The sequence below is a fragment of the Ctenopharyngodon idella genome, chromosome 15 (assembly GCF_019924925.1).
Source record: "Ctenopharyngodon idella isolate HZGC_01 chromosome 15, HZGC01, whole genome shotgun sequence".
NCBI lineage: Eukaryota > Metazoa > Chordata > Actinopteri > Cypriniformes > Xenocyprididae > Ctenopharyngodon > Ctenopharyngodon idella.
Window position 1 is genome coordinate 4,805,125 of NC_067234.1, and position 16,438 is coordinate 4,821,562.

Here is a 16,438-nt window from a genome sequence, read left to right on the forward strand (position 1 = left end):
AAGGCTGCATTTATTTAATCAAAAATATAGTAAAAACAGTAATATTGTGAAATATTATTACAATTTAAACTATTAGTTTTTTAGTTTAACATATTTTAAAATTAAATTTATTCCTATGATGACAAAACTGAATTTTCAGTATCATTACTCCAGGTCTTCAGTGTCACATGATCCTTCAGAAATCATTCTAATATGATGATTTGCTGCTCAAGAAACATTATTTATTATTACATAATTATAACATTTATTATTGTTATTACTATTATTTATTAAAAGGTTACCAAGGTGAACATGTGTATATAATATTTTAATATATATATATATATATATATATATATATATAAAAATATTATATATATATATATATATATATATATATATATATATATATATATATATATATACACACACATATATTTTAATATATATATATATATATTATTATTTTTTTTTTATTTTTTTTTTTTGTATTTGTTGAAAGAATAAATATTATATAAATAATTAAGCACATATCAGTAATTCCTTTTTCATAAAAGTACTTGCAAGTCAACAGAAACGCAAACTTCTTTTGGCTCTCACGCCCCTGAACGTGTTCCTGTCAGCACGATTACCCTCAGCGCTAGATCAAAGTGAGATGCTCAAGGTAACCTGAACTCCTGACTGCCTCCAAATTCCTTTAAGACTTTAAGCACTTAATTGGCCATATGATTCCAGTTTCTACTGCTTGTAATGTCACAGCAGGTAAAAGTCCTCCTTTACCCCACTGAAAAGTCCAAGAGGAGGTGATTCGCTGAAAGAAATGGAAATAATTTCTTCTCCTCCTCTCTCACTCTCTTTTTCCATCGTTTCTCTGTAACAATCTCTCAAGCATATCATTCCTTCCAGCCAAGGATTTCAACAGGCGTCTCGTTTTCCTCGACTGGCTTAATTAGGCAGTCTATAGAGGAAAGATACACATGTACACCAGAAGATCACTGGCCAGTGGAGAGAGAGATGAGGGTCAGTGTCTAATGTGAACTGTGTTCGCTGTCCGTGGATCAGCTCAGGGATTCTGATTTTCGCAGCGGACCAACAAACTTGGATTGAGTTTGCACAGTTGTGTGAAACCAACCCACGCTTGATTTGCACCCTAAGCTGAGAAACTTGATAACATGGTTGCTTTCTAACAGGGCCTTGTGGGGAAAGTTGTGTCTGTGTGTGTGTGTGTGTACAGATGTCAAGTTCTGAACATGTGTCTACAAAATGGGAATAGTCCTGGAAATGATATAAACCGCTGAAGTGAGACAGAAAGAGTGATGGTAAGAGAGAGAACCTAAGCCTGTCTCTTTAAAGTGACAGTCCACCCAAAAAAGTAATTTAACCTACTTTCTTCTATGAAACTTTTGAAGAGCATCGAATAGTCATATTAATTACTTTTATTCTGCATTTGTATCATATTTGCAGCTTGAAAGCATCAATCCATATTCAGTGTAATTGTATGAAAAATGAGCTACCAGTATAATGTTCAAATTTTTTTTCTTTTTTGTGCTCACAGAAGAAATAAAGTCATATTGGATTGAAATGACACAAAGGTGAATATAGAGTATGACAGCATAATTTTCATTGAGAATTTTGCCTTTAAACCTTCTAATCAAAATTTATATTGAATGAAAACAGCAAATAAATAACCACAATAAGCATATCCCCAGTAATTCTATGACTTCATTTTTGTATTAATTACAAAATATAGGCCATATCATTTTTTGGATGAGCTTTGGATGAGCAGACCAACTTCTAATGATCCATCTATGTGTAAAAAAAAGTATCAAATCTGTACACAAAGTACTGTATGCTCAGTCTCTTCACTGCCATCCAAATCCTCACTTCGTAATGTGGCAACCAAAAAAGTGGTTGTTCAGTTTCTAGAACTTTTTATTTCACAGAAATTTGAAACAGATGTGGTAACGTCAAATTAAAATGAGATTTGTGTTGATATGCCTCCGACATTAATGAAATGAATATTTAATACCACACACGGGTTACAGAGGGATGATAGTACGAGCTCTGCTGGGCGGAAATGAAATGGATTTTGCTGAGCCACCACTGAGGGTTTCTGGAGTGTTCTACTGGAGCCATTGGGGAACTGGAGATTTGCTAAAAAAAGCACTTCAAAAACCCAGAGCTGGCAAAGACGCAGGGAGATTTGTCAGGAACAGGATTGTGGGCCTTGAAGAGAAACCATGGGGAACGACCAAAATACAGCAGTTACAGAAGAATAAATATGTATTATAATCACGATGTCTATCTGCTTAGAAGTTTCCTAAACATTATCATCCTGAAAAGCCCAGCCTATGGTGTGTTTTGGATGTTGGTGTGCTGGTTCGTCCCCACCAGACTGCCTAACCTCAACTAGCATAGCACTTTTAAACCAAAAATTCACAATAATTGTAAAAGCAAGATCCTGGTTCTTCACTAGCTTAGTCAGCAATGTGTTCACCAAACTAGCACTAACCTAACTTGGTAGGTTTCAAACCATGGGGAATTCTGCTATAGAAACGGAAAGGAACTGTCATCATCATCATGTTTCATCACAAACAATCCATAACTTCCAGCATCTGTCCAATCCAGTATCACGTACAAAGTGAAATGTCATTGGGACGAGATTGCAGAATCGTGAGAATATTTGAAGAAATCAGAACATGTACGTCAGGTTTGCGAGAACAAGTCCACATGAACAATGTGCATATGTGAATGCAATCGTTCCCAGATGTGAACCCATGGAACACCACCGCACATTCCCTCTCCTCCAGATCATCTGTCCACATGGTGCCTGCTAAACATAATACAAAAATGGAGGGATGACAAATTAGAGCGAGACCTCATTTAGAACGCTCTCCGCACCCTGGGTCACCGCGCCATTGCAGGTCAGACTAAAGCTGGAGTCATGCCAGTCGCTGGTTATCCAACACTGAAGACCACCCGCTAAAAGAATCAGTTCTGAAGAATGGAAAAGAGGTAGGAAAAGCAAAGTGTGCGTCTGCCATTACAAAAACTACTGTGGCGGCACCATGGAATAGTGACAGCAAAAAGCAATACCACAGTACTCTTGATATATGGGTCAGTGACGTGACGGTTCATTTTTTTTTTTTTTTGTCCAAAGGCCTTAATAATAATTAACAAAGATATGACATCCAAAGTATGTAAGGTAGTACAACTAGATCTCCAAAAGGTTTTGATTTCATTTAGCTACATATTAATGTATTTTAAAGATTCTGAAGTGTCAAAAGGTCATTCGGTTTAACCGTCCAAAGGTCAACACAGCCAATTCATTTGTGATTAAAATATCTTAAAATGTAATAAACATATATATTGTTTATTCTGGCATAATTTTATAACATCATATATCAACATAGTGCAAAATGGTATTAAAATTATGTGTAGAAGTCATTGCTTTGTTATGAGAAAGAATGTCCAGAAAAATGAGTTTCACTGATGTAATTCGGAGTAACCAATATAAAGGGTCCATTTTGGATCAAGCCATGAGGTCAGTATCATGTGACAGGATGTGACATCATTCAGACACCTGCAAAGGACCACATGGTCTTGAAGCAAAGTAACTAACTCTCTCTTAACTACTTGAAAAATTCATTTTTTCACTTTCCGTCATACGCATGTCCCGAAACATCAGGTCATTCGGTTCAACCGCTATAAAACATGGAAAATGTTGTAATATTTTAAAAACTTCTACTAAATATAAAATGTTTGATTGTCCTTTTGCTAGCAAGCTAACTAGCTAGCTAGATATCAGCCTGTTAGCATTGTTTGAAAATATCGTCATTCTGTATAACCAAAAGTGGTTTGGTAAATCAAAATTTTGGTTAAACCAAATGACTTTTTTGGTAACAAATTTTGTCCATCTTGTAAAAAATGACAAAAGCAGTGTTAATGATTATAAAAACCACATAATCTCATTGTAAACATTTAATAAAACTTCCAAATTAATTATATCTCCATTATGTTTTTTTACACTTGTTGATGGAGTTTTTTTTTTTTTTTTTTACACCTTATTCATCAATGACCCATATACCATGGTACCATAATTTTAAATGTAAAATTCTAGCTGGTAAAAATGATAATTATTGTTAGACTATAAATGGCAGATATTAAAATTCTATATTATTTATATTATGTCTAAATAAAAAAACATCTGAATACTACAATTAAAAGGCTAGACCGCCTTCCGTATTCAACTAACAAAGAAAGTGTACAACTTTTGCAGTTCAAAATGCTTATACTACTTACACTGCCATTATAAAGCTTGAATGTGTCAGGATATTTAATAATATAACTCAGATTGTGTTCATCAGAAAGAAGAAAGTCAAATACACCTAGGATGGCTTGAGGGTGAGTAAAGCTTTGGGTAATTTACATTTTAAAGTGAACTAATCTTTTAAATATCCATTATCACCCGACTCAGTTTACTTTATTAATGGACAACATTCCAAAGGAAAAAAAAAAAGAAAAAAGAAAAAAGAAAAAAGTCTTTTTTTGTGAAATTATGCTATTTAGCTATTTAGGCAATTTAGCTATCACAATTACTAAATTGTGAATTTTTTCTTTTTTTTTTTTTCTTATTGAATACAATTTTTAACTCAAATTACTGAGGTAAAATGGACTATAAAAGCAAAATTTACTAGCTAGTCAAACATCTAGAGGACAAGCTTACTTTCACCTCAACAAATGCCTCTTCCACTCTTCCTCCCTCCATTATTTTCCACCAAACCATCATGAGTGCCAACCTCATTCATCACTGCCTGATGCTTGAACCCTCTCTGCTGTCTGTAGGGTCTCCAGGGCTGGTGAGGGCCAGAACTTGCCGCTGGAAATGCACACTTTAGAGAGGACATACTATACCTGCCTAGAGTCTCAAAGAGCGGATCGATACGCTGCTCTCATTAGCAGCAGAGAGCTGGGAGGAGATGGGGGGATACAACCCCGCAAGTGCATTCACAGCAAGCTAACCCTGCCTGGAGCTGCGGCGTCCACTGGGGTTTACAACTCTCTTTCGCTCTCCGCAGCTGATACCGCTCTCCTGGTGAGTCTCGACTTCAAAGGAAGGCCCCCAGCTATGGTGCGTTAACCCCCTGCTCCTGCGCCCATGTGGCGGCACGGTCAAGGTCTGGTGTGTGCGCGGATAAGGTGTCTCTGAGGAGACGAGACGTAACGCGCGATCTCAAAGGTAACAAAGTAATCTTTGGCACATTCTCCAATAAAGAACTGCCCCTCTCTGAGCCTAGTTTCTCCCAAGTTTTTTTTTTCCTCCCCTCCCTCTGTCACCTGATGGAGTTAGGTTCTTTGCCACTGTCGCCTTTGACTTGCTTAGTTGGGGTTTGAAAGACACTTAATATTTAGTAATATAGACCTTAGTCAGGTTAGGCGCTATATTGAATTTAAAGGTGCAATAGGTGATTCTCTACAGAGACATTTTTTGTTATACTGGCTGAAAGTCTCCTCATATCCTGATAGCAATGTTAAACGGTCTAAATGTATTTTAATAAATGTATATTGTCTGTGGAAGGCGTAGGACCATAAAATGTTCATCCAATCATTAAATTCAGTCCGAATGAAATAATACGATGTCCTACCTGCCTGTCAACGTATGTTTTTTTTTTTTTTTTTTTACATTTCGCGGACCCTGTTTGTGCAGACATCATACGTCATCAGTGTGTTTCATGCCATGCAGAGTTTATGTAGACAGACGTCAGTCACGGAGCACCACAAACAAACAGCAGCCACCTTTTACAGTTCCTACCGAATCAAAACAACGAGCTTATGCTAACTACCATAATTAAGAGATGGTAACCCGCGACATTCTAACTGGAGCTGTTCGTGTCCTCAGACTCGGAATTATGCATTTTCATGTCAACAATATCAACACCAAAATGAATCTGCAGCAGTCAAGTGGTACAGGTCAGTGCTCTTTAAAGTTGTTTACATTCATTATTATTTGTAATGTTATGTGCTTTGAGACATGAGGTAGTTTAATGCCTTCTCGTGGCACTTTGCCGAAAGCAGCTGTGTGCGCACACACGTTCATGTGTTTTGAAGGAGGCGTGGCTTTGGAGACGCTCTGAAGGAAGGGTGGGATGTTATGATTTGAAAGTTAGCTTGCTATAGCTAGCCTCTCCGAAAATGTCCTATTGCACCTTTAACACAGATAAAAACAAGGCTGTGAGGGATAGGCTTACAGTCTTTACTATGGCAAGCATTATCTAAGTCCAAGAGTCACAACTTTCAACACTGTTTTATGGAGTTTTTGTCTACTGAATTTTTTTTTTCTTTTTTTCGGAAAGACATTTCGTTAGCTGAACAATCGGTATGCTATTAAACAACAGTACAATCCATTAAACACACTGTACTTGTATTTACGATCCTGTCAGTAATTAAATATGGCACTCGATTAAGGTCTTTTATATCAATTAAGGTCTATTGATTTGATTGTACTGACACTATTGAATGAGAACAAAAAATGAACTGCTTTATAGCTGAATCGAATAGATAATTGATTAATTTTGCAACATCGACACAGTTATTGAACTGAACCCACAATGAACTGACTCGAGGTGATGAACGACACTATTGCCTTCTGTAGAGCTGCTTGTAGCTGAATTGGACTCATTTCATAATTGATGAACTTTACACAGTTATTTAACTGAACTGAATCAACACTGAACTGACTTGATCTGAATAATGACACTATTGTCGTCTGAATTTGTCTTATATCTGATGAAGTTTGAATCATTGATTCTGTTATTTCCCTGTTTTCCTCTTGAAACTATCGGTTTTACATAAAGTGCTGTATAGGTAAAGGTGACTTGGCTTGACTTTAAACCAAATATCAGCACTTTAAACCAATAAGACTCATATTGAGCATGTGCAAGAGTGTGTACGGCATCTGGCGATGAGGTAAACAGTGGTGTACGCTTCAGCTATGCAGAAATAAACAGACAGTATGTGAACGGCAACCAACAAACTAACGCTTGAGAAGAGGCACCCGTCACACTTAACCAACACACCTGACAGTGGCGTTTCAGATTAAATCTCCCCTATCGCTCTCGCAATGACCTCAAAACGAGGCTCGTGCTCTGATGTGCCTCAATGTGTGTGTGGAAATAAAGGCTTCTTTTCAACCCCTCCACGGTCTGTTAGTCTTCAGGGGGCCTGTGGAAATGAAACAGCAGGCACATGATTTTACTGCCATATGCTTTGCTTGGCACTGATGAAGGACAAGTCCTCCCTTAACTATTCAATTACCTAGTGACCTGTTTTTTTTAGGGGTGGCAGACACGGTACAGGACATGTAGTGTACTTCAGTGGGGTGATTTAGAGGGTCTTATAACTCATTTGGGAGCGCTAAAGAGTGTTAACATAGAGGGGGGAAAAAGTTACATTAGGACGAGAGTTGGGAGACTTTTCCTAACTCGCCCAACCAGCCGGTTCCAGCAAGAAGGGATTACGAGAGGAAAAAAGAGGAAACTCTAATCAAGAGATTTAAACAATGACGCTACAATCAATAAACAAATATGAGGGAAACATCATTTCAGTGGCCGTCAGGAATTCAAACTTGGCCTAACTGGCTACGATTATGAAAACATTTAACAAGTCGCTGGAGATGCCAAACGAAAGCGAAGTTGGAATCGAATGGAAACCGTTTCGGTTGATTAATAGTACTTGTCAGGTTTTAGTGACCTGTTATTTTAGGGTGGCGGACTAAGAAAAAGGCTAATTCATCAAGTCTAGTGGAAGAGGACCTGAAAGGAAACAGCTATTGATAGGAGTCCCTGCCTCATTCAGAAAGGCGACACTAAAAAGCACAGGAGACAGAGAGCCTATTCACTATATCTGTTTATTAACATGGTCAAAGCTGTTTGTAGGTGCTTGAAGAACGTCAGGAGCTTACCAAACCAGGTTTAGGTTTAGGTCACATTTAGCATGCCATGCAGCAAGGCAGACTGGGAAAATGTAGCTCTTTTAAATGAATAATTCACCCAAAATGAAAATTCTGTCATTGACACACCCTCATGTAATTCCTAATCAGAACACTTTCTTTCTTCTGTGGTCGTTTGGACCCCATTGACTTTCAAAATATCTTCATACAGATTTGGAACAGCATGAGCGTGAGCAAATGATAACAGAATTTCATTTTTGGGTGAGCTATTATCCCTCAGTTTCAGCACTACATCATTTATCACATACCACGTGCCTGTTTTTGGAAACACCGTTATCAGAGTCACAAATCGTTTTTTCTTTTAACCTCAGAGGCAAAGGAAACACAAAGTAGCTATTAGTTTGATCAAGCCTTTGTCACGATTCACACAGTGCTCAGCTTCCGCTGTCATTAACAGAAGCGCCGTGGGGCGTCCGTTCACAATCGCCATCAAACAGCAACAGGGTTGCAATGATGGCGAGGGGGGTGTAATAATAACAAAAGCTTTCAAATATACTGTCCAAACAAGTCATATCGGCCCACTTGAGTGGTGATGTTGTTTTGTGTGGAGGGTTTTTTGTCAAGAGCAGAGCAGCAGAGCGTTTGACAGGTCCTCATGTAGCTACGTGGGTTAAATTGCCACAGCGGAGAGCAGCTGAACGATGGTTTAAATTAGCGGACAGCAAGAATAAAATGAGTCTCACTGAAAACCGAAGACAAATAGGACTAGATTTTAACATTTTCTGAGCATAATAATGAGAGGCGTCTATGCAAAAGCCACTAGTGTGCTATGGATGGTTGCTATGTGGTTGATAGGTTGTTACTTACAGGCCTAAATAAAAAAGTCCCTCTTTATACAAAAGTCACACTCTCTCTCTTTCTCTATATATATATGGGTCAATGACGAATAAGGTTTTTAAAAAGGTTTTTTAAAGTGTTAAACAGTTTTAAAGTGTCATTCGGTTTAACCAAAATTTCAGTTTTACCAAATGACACTTGGTTATACCATATGACGATATTTTTAAACAATGCTGAAAGGCTGATATCTAGCTAGCTAGCTAGTTAGCTTGCTAGCTAGCTAACAAAAGGACAATCAAACATTTTATATTTAGTAGAAGTTTTTAAAATATTATAACATTTTTCATGTTTTATAGCGGTTGTACCAAATGACCTGATGATTCCGGACATGAGCAAGTGAAAACATGAATTTTTCAAATAGTTAAGAGAGAGTTAGTTACTTTGCTTCACGACCATGTGGTCCTTTGCAGGTGTCTGAATGATGTCACATCCTGTCACATGATATTGACCGCATGACTTGATCCAAAATGGTCCCTTTATATTGGTTACTCCGAATGACATCAATGAAATTCATTTTTCCGGACATTCTTTCTCATAACAAAGTAATGACTTCTACACATAATTTTAATACCATTTTGCACTATGTTGATATATGATGTTATAAAATCATGCCAGAATAAAAAAAAACATACGTTTATTATATTTTACATTTTTATTTTAGTCACAAATGAAAAAGCTGTATTGGCCTTTGGACGGTTAAACTGAATGACCTTCTGACACTTCAAAATGTTTAAAATACCTTTATATGTAGCAAAATATAATTAAAACCTTTTGATTCAATAAAAGAGATCTAGTTGTACTACCTTACATACTTTGGATGTCATATCTTTGTTTTTATTATTATTAAAGCCTTTGGACTTGAAAAGAAAAAAAAAAAGACCCGTCACATCATTGACCCATATATATATATATATATATATATATATATATGCTCAACAAGTCACATGATAAAATAAAATAAAAATATTAGCTTTGAAAAATTATGAACATTATTTTTATCTCTTCTTTTTTTCCTTTTATTTCTAAAATAAAATGTGAAAAAATAATAATCAATAAATGAATCACTTTAATATGAATCGCTTTGTTGTATTTGTAAGTCACTTTGAATAAAAGCATCTGCTAAATAAAATAAAATAAAATAAAATAAAATAAAATAAAATAAAATAAAATAAAATAAAATAAAATAAAATAAAATAAAATAAAATAAAATAAAATAAAATAAAATAAAGCCATTAGCCAGTAACAGTAAAAGGCAACAAAAAATTTGGAAAGGCATAACATTTGTAATGACATGTTGTGGGAAACTTAATCAACGATAAACCAAACAAATTTTGCAGCTACATTTGGGCTCTTGTTAGACCTCTTCAAGTCAAACATTTATCTTCAGTTTCTACTTGCACAATTAGTGGTTGAACAAATGTATGATTTGTTTAGAAAACTACAGTTGAGCAAATGAAAGCTCTTGTCAGTGTGAACACACAGACATGCTATTGTCTGCTCTAGCTATTTCTCTTCAAAATGAAGCATAAATGCAGCACGCAGACACTGCTTAGGGCACGGCGAGCAGGACGACCTCCAGAGCGCACGCAGAGGGGCATCGAGCCCCGGGGGCCGTAACATAAGCCTGAGGTCTTCAGAAACACACACTCACACAGCACACCACATACTACTCTACAAGTACAAGTTTTCCTCTGTGGTTAGATAATGGTGTAGACACGGGTCAGAACTACCAGTGTTTGGTTTTCTTTTGTTTGGAATGAAAATTGTATTGTTTATTGGCTTGATTTGGAGCTTTATTCTTATGCTTTGCACCGAAATTGTGATTTGCCGCATACATAAACGATCTGATTTTCATGCGTAAACAAACTGACGAAATCAGACAAAAGGATTAGATGCTAGAAGCTTTGGGCAACCATCTCCACATATTTGCAACCAAGAGTAACAAGCAGAAATGAATGTGTGCGTGTGTGAAAGATTGGAGCAGGAAGCGTGCCAAGAAAACTCAACAGCTGGAGTAGTTATCTAGCCTGTGTGCTGTTTCCATCGTCTTACATACAGATACACATTTTCGTTTTCTGGGAGCCAAAGCCATAAACACCAAACACATCTTCATAAATCCACATAAAACGAACATAAATAAGTATACAAAAGTAGATCGTGCGGCCCACAGCAGCAGGAGAGCGGGTTAATCCAGCTCTACTTCAACTGTGTTCTGGTTTCCCGTCAAAAGACTCTGGAGACGTGGGTCTGGAGATCAGGGACTGCGGTGAGCTGCGAGTACAAATGTATTATTTATTCTTAAGGCCAATACTGAGTCTTGGCAGTGTGACGGGTAAAGTGATATATCAGGACATTAAGTTACAGCGCGATCGCTAAGAAAGGATCAGTGGTTTCGACTAAGTGCTGGTTACCACTTTGGTTTGTTTTTCTTTTCTTTTTTTTTTGGGTTTGTTCAGCAGAAATATCCCAAGTACCTCAAGAAAATCAGGCAGTGAGATCTTAAAGGTGCATGTACTCCATCATTTAAAACGTTTTACACAAATAAAAAGTTTAAAATATGCATTTTAGTCAAATCAGTAGCTTAATAAAAGCTGTTATATTCAACAAAGAGTTCACCAGTCACATGACCAACACCACTCGCTTTAGGTCAGTTTCAACATCCCTACTACAAAACAAATCATGGCTGACAGCAAATAGCACATTTCTACAATGCCGTTGGGAACCAAAAACTATTGGATTTATGTCATAAATGTTCATACTCTCAAATCGTTCACTGGCAATAATAATTCACATTTGAGTTCACATCAAAATATCAGAGGTTTTTCTGTTCTGTGCAGTTTAACGCCTCATTTTCTAAATAATAAAATAAAATACAATATATATATATATATATATATATATATATATATATTGTAAACACCTAATTTTCTCATATTAGTGTACAAAATGTTCAAAAAGAATTGTCATTATTCCAGCAGAGAGTTCTGGGAAGATGAGGTATAGTATAAAATATTGTAAAGCCAGTTGGTGGAAAAAATGAAGCTGGTTTTGAGATTTTAGTTTGTTGAGATCATTTGTGTCCATTTGGCAATGTATATCTGTAACTAATTATTTTGCAAGCTGTTTTCTGAAATGTCGAACAGTCTGTGTACGAGAGAGTGAGAGAGAACTGGAGAGAGTGGGTGACAGACCGTAATGTGCTGAATAGAATGAGAAACTGGGATTACGTCAGTCACATGAGGAGGAAACATAATACAGGCTGTTTTACTGTCATAAAACACTGTCAGACAAAGAGAGAAAAGAGAGAGAGTGACAAATAGCGAGAAGGTTACAGTAAAGACAGACACTGATATTCACTCAGGCTATGTTGGGAATGGAATACTAGCCTACTACTTACTGAAAACTGTGCAGTTTACAATGTATACTGCATATTAGCTTTTAAAAATAGTATGTGAAACAGTAGCCATTATTCTATTGCTCAGTGTTTCAAAACATTTTTTGTTTTCTACATTGTTGTCACATGACTTCATCTTGAGAGTCCAGTTATCATGATAGTTTTGTGTAACAGTGTCTCACATTTGGCAGTCTGATCACATAATGAGTCAAGAAATTGTGTAATTTATTTTATCACACTGAAAATGGAAGTTGAGCACATTGCATTGTGGGATACCTAGGGCCAGATTTACTAAACAGGGCAAATTAGCATGAGACAGCAATCCCATAAAATCCCATCCCATCTCATTACAATAGTTTTGCAAGAAAAATATCCATATTTAACACATTATAAAGTAAAATAATGCCTTCCATATTCAACTTCGCAGTTTAAAACGCTTACGCGACGTCAGTTACGCTTTCTTCCTAAGCTAAATATGGAAGGCGGTCTGGCAGAACCTAGTTATTTTAATTTATAACGTGTTAAATATGGATATTTTTCTTACACAAACCCATCACTTTGCTTCAGAAGGCCTTTATTAACCTCCCTGAGCCGTGTGGAGTACGTTTATGATGGATGGATGCACTTTTTTGAGTTTCAAACGGGTGGTTTCTGTGCACTGCCATTATAAAGCTTAGGAGCATCAGGGTGATTATTAATATACCTCAGATTGTGTTCATCAGAAAGAAGAAAGTCATATACACCTAGGATGGCTTGAGGGTGAGTAAATCATGGGGAATTTTTTTATTTTAAAGTGAACTAATCCTTTAAGTGTTACCAAGATATCTTCTTATGTGTTCCATAATGAACAAAAGTCTTATGGGTTTGGAACAAATTAATTTTCATTTTTGGGTGAACAAATGTCCTTTAAGTCATGCTTTTTAAATAGTGGCGCAAATACCGTAAATTGACTAGCGCAAACCTTAGTAAGGTTTAGCAAGGCTTAGCAAGGTCAGCCGCAAAAATAATCGTGTCCAAGCCTTTTCATTGCTAATTTTTCACTGTGTGTCTTTAGCAAATCCTGACAGCAGTTTTTTAACGCCAAAAAAAGGGTTTGTGATGGCGCAAGCTGTCAGTAGATCTGGCCCCTAGTGTGCACATTTTAGCAAACAACAGCAAGATAGTAAGAGAATGGCAATAGTAAGAGTATTAATACTATACTAAGCTTACTCAAACTCCGTTTTTATTCACAATTCAGCAGATGAAGACACTGCAAATGCTGCGACCGACTGTCTGAAACAATCTGACTGGCCGTTGGATAATCACAGCTTCTTCCAATAGCAATTTTACAAAAGCATCCTCAGCAAACCCCTCCAACAAAGAGTGAGAGACAGAGAGAATACAGAGGAAAGAGAGAGAGATGGGGGTAATTGGAGGGGGAATGAGAGAATGAGAGGGGTAGGAATGTTAAAGAAAGCGAGACAGAGCAAATAAGGGTCCCGGGATTCAAACATGTGCAGCAGTAGATCCAGAGGGGCACATCTTTCTCTGATCAGCCCGGGTCCTCAGTCCAATGGCTTCCACATGCCTGCTAACCTCTACCAGATGAGCCCGGGGAAGATGAAACAGCGCTCATATCCCCTATCTTTAAAAAGAATCTAAGAGGATGGCTACGGAATAAGAGGGAGAGGGAGAGAGAGATAGAGAGAGACAAAGCAATGTGGAAAGAGATAGAAATTGCAGTGCTGGTGGCGTTGCAAACATTCTTGAGAAAAGGACAAAAAAAAATGCTTTTGAAGAATTTGGGAATGACAGATAATTAATGAATTATGTATTTAAGTAGAAACAGTATTTCCTGTCTTGTTTTCCAATGTAAAACTTGAGAAGAAAAAGATATTAAGAAGATATTCAGATTTACGCAATTATGCGTCTCAAGTAAACAAGGATGTTGCTTTAATATTACAACATTCCTTACAATATTCCCAGAGCACCAAAACAAAGCCAAACAGTGTCGAAAGACTGTGGAAAACTGGGTCGGAGGTAATCTCAGACTCTGCCACCGAGGAAAGCCATAGATTTCTCCTGCTCTCGTTTTACGGCCGACTCTGCTACTGTTCACCGTAAAGACATTCAACTGTATGATCTACGATTCCTTTTCCCCTCAGGCACAACAGAACGCTGCCAAAATGTAGGACTACTAAAATCCAGAATATTCCCTAAAAATATATGGTGCTGAGCCAGGCTTTTCCCCTGATATGGTTCCTTGTTTTCTCCTTCGAAACAAAGGAAACACATGGGAGATTACTGAAGCACAAGAATATTTAAATACATCTCCCCATCGATCGCTCTTTTGCATTATTGAGGCACAAGTCAGACTAGAATCTGAATATTGCTGAAGGCAACAGATTTACTGTTCATAACAAGCTCAAACACATCAACAAGCTTTTCCACTCACACTTAGACTGTCATTTTAATTGATTTGTTTGCGCTTAAACAAAACATTAAACCTGCCAATTGAATAAAAATGCTTCAAATATTTTAAAATTGTCATAATAACCAAAATGCTGTATATGCTGATTACATAATCCGATAGTTATCTTTTACAGCCTGTTCACAATCAGAATGGGTGATTGCAGATGTCTTGGATCTTCTTTGTGCAGGTGGTTTAAAGCGGAAGGGAATACCTCTGCATCACCTGTTCATTTCCAGGAAGAAAAAACAAAACAAAACAGAAGCGATAAAACACAAATGCCACTGTAAGGCTACAGCGAAACACAGACTGCTAATATGCAGTGTACAGTGACTGGTTAGGGGATGACATCTGGAAAGCAAAAGAAAAAGGAGGAGGAAATTAAACGAATGTAAGATGAATGGAGAGAGAAAGAGAGCGACAGATGTTAGAAAATCCTTTGCCAAAGTAAAGTAGCTGACTATTTGTTCCAGCGGCCTGTGTAAGCCTGGTGTCAGCGGACAGTCTCGAGCACTGGTGCCTTTTATCAAGCGAACGGAACAAAGTAAGACAGGAAGAGAGAAACAGAGAACGCATGAGCATAAAACATGTGCTTTCGTACAAACATTAGTCTGATATTTAGTCTGATATTCTGGGAAAATATGTGGATCATTCTACAAAACGGAACCATTTGTGTGAGTTTAACAATGACGTGCTGATGACAAGTTGAACCATATTTTAATATAAATATACATTTATATATTACTCAACACACTGACAAGAACTAGTAACTTCATATTTGTTCTCTTTCTTTCATCTTCAAATATGCTTTTTTGGACTGTTCCCAACCCAATGTCTCCATGCTGTATTAGCAAATATGCACATTTTGAAGAAAATAAAGCTAGCATTTTAATCTTTTTCTCTCCATCTATATAATTGTATATTTTAGTCGACATTATGCTTATTAAAAATGTGTCACCAGGTTATGCGGCAACCCAGTTCCAATCAAATTTTCCTTTTTAAAGTAATTAAACATTTTATTAAAAAAAAAAAAAAAAAAAAAAAGTCAATCAGTGTTAGGGTAACGCATTACAAGAAACTTGAGTTATGTAATCAGATTACTTTTTTCAAGTAACTAGTAAAGTAACATTACTTTTAAATTTACAACAGTTACTTTTTCAAATAATTAACTCAAGTTACTTTGTTTTTCCATTTATTGACTAAAGGCTCTCCTGTCCCCATGTTGAGAGAAATTGTGAGTAAGTGCAGAGGTGTTGTGTGTGACATGATGGTTATTGTAGTTTTAGAATAAATGTGAGCATGCATTTACTCATCTCACTCGCAAAAAAAAAAAAAAAAAAGGAAACACATGGGATGTTTTATTTTAATGTGCTATTTTAATGTTTTATTTTAATGTTTTTCAGTAGGGAATGATCTTAAAATGTCAACTCAAGCAATTGATTGATCATTGGAAAGTGGATTTTTGTAGAAATATCAGCATTAAATGGCCTTATAGTTTTACTACACGCAAAGTTTGTCAAATGAACATATACTAAACTATTAAAAACATTGGTAACACTTTACAATAAGGTTTCATTTGTTAACATCAGTTAACTACATAAATTAACATGAACTAACAATGAACAATACCTCTACGCCATTTATTAATCTTATTATTCTTAACCTGCGCAATCAATCAATCAATCGATCGATCGATCAATCAATCAATCAATCAATCATCGATCGATCAATAAATCAATCAATCAATCGATCCATCAATCAATCAATCAAT

The 16,438-nt window shown here is 36.5% G+C and overlaps 1 protein-coding gene across 3 annotated transcripts in view; it reads right to left on the reverse strand.

Annotated features, from left to right (window-relative positions):
- Window positions 1-16,438, reverse strand: part of robo1 (roundabout, axon guidance receptor, homolog 1 (Drosophila)) — a 341,340-nt gene that overhangs the window by 60,078 nt on the left and 264,824 nt on the right. The window lies entirely within an intron of this gene.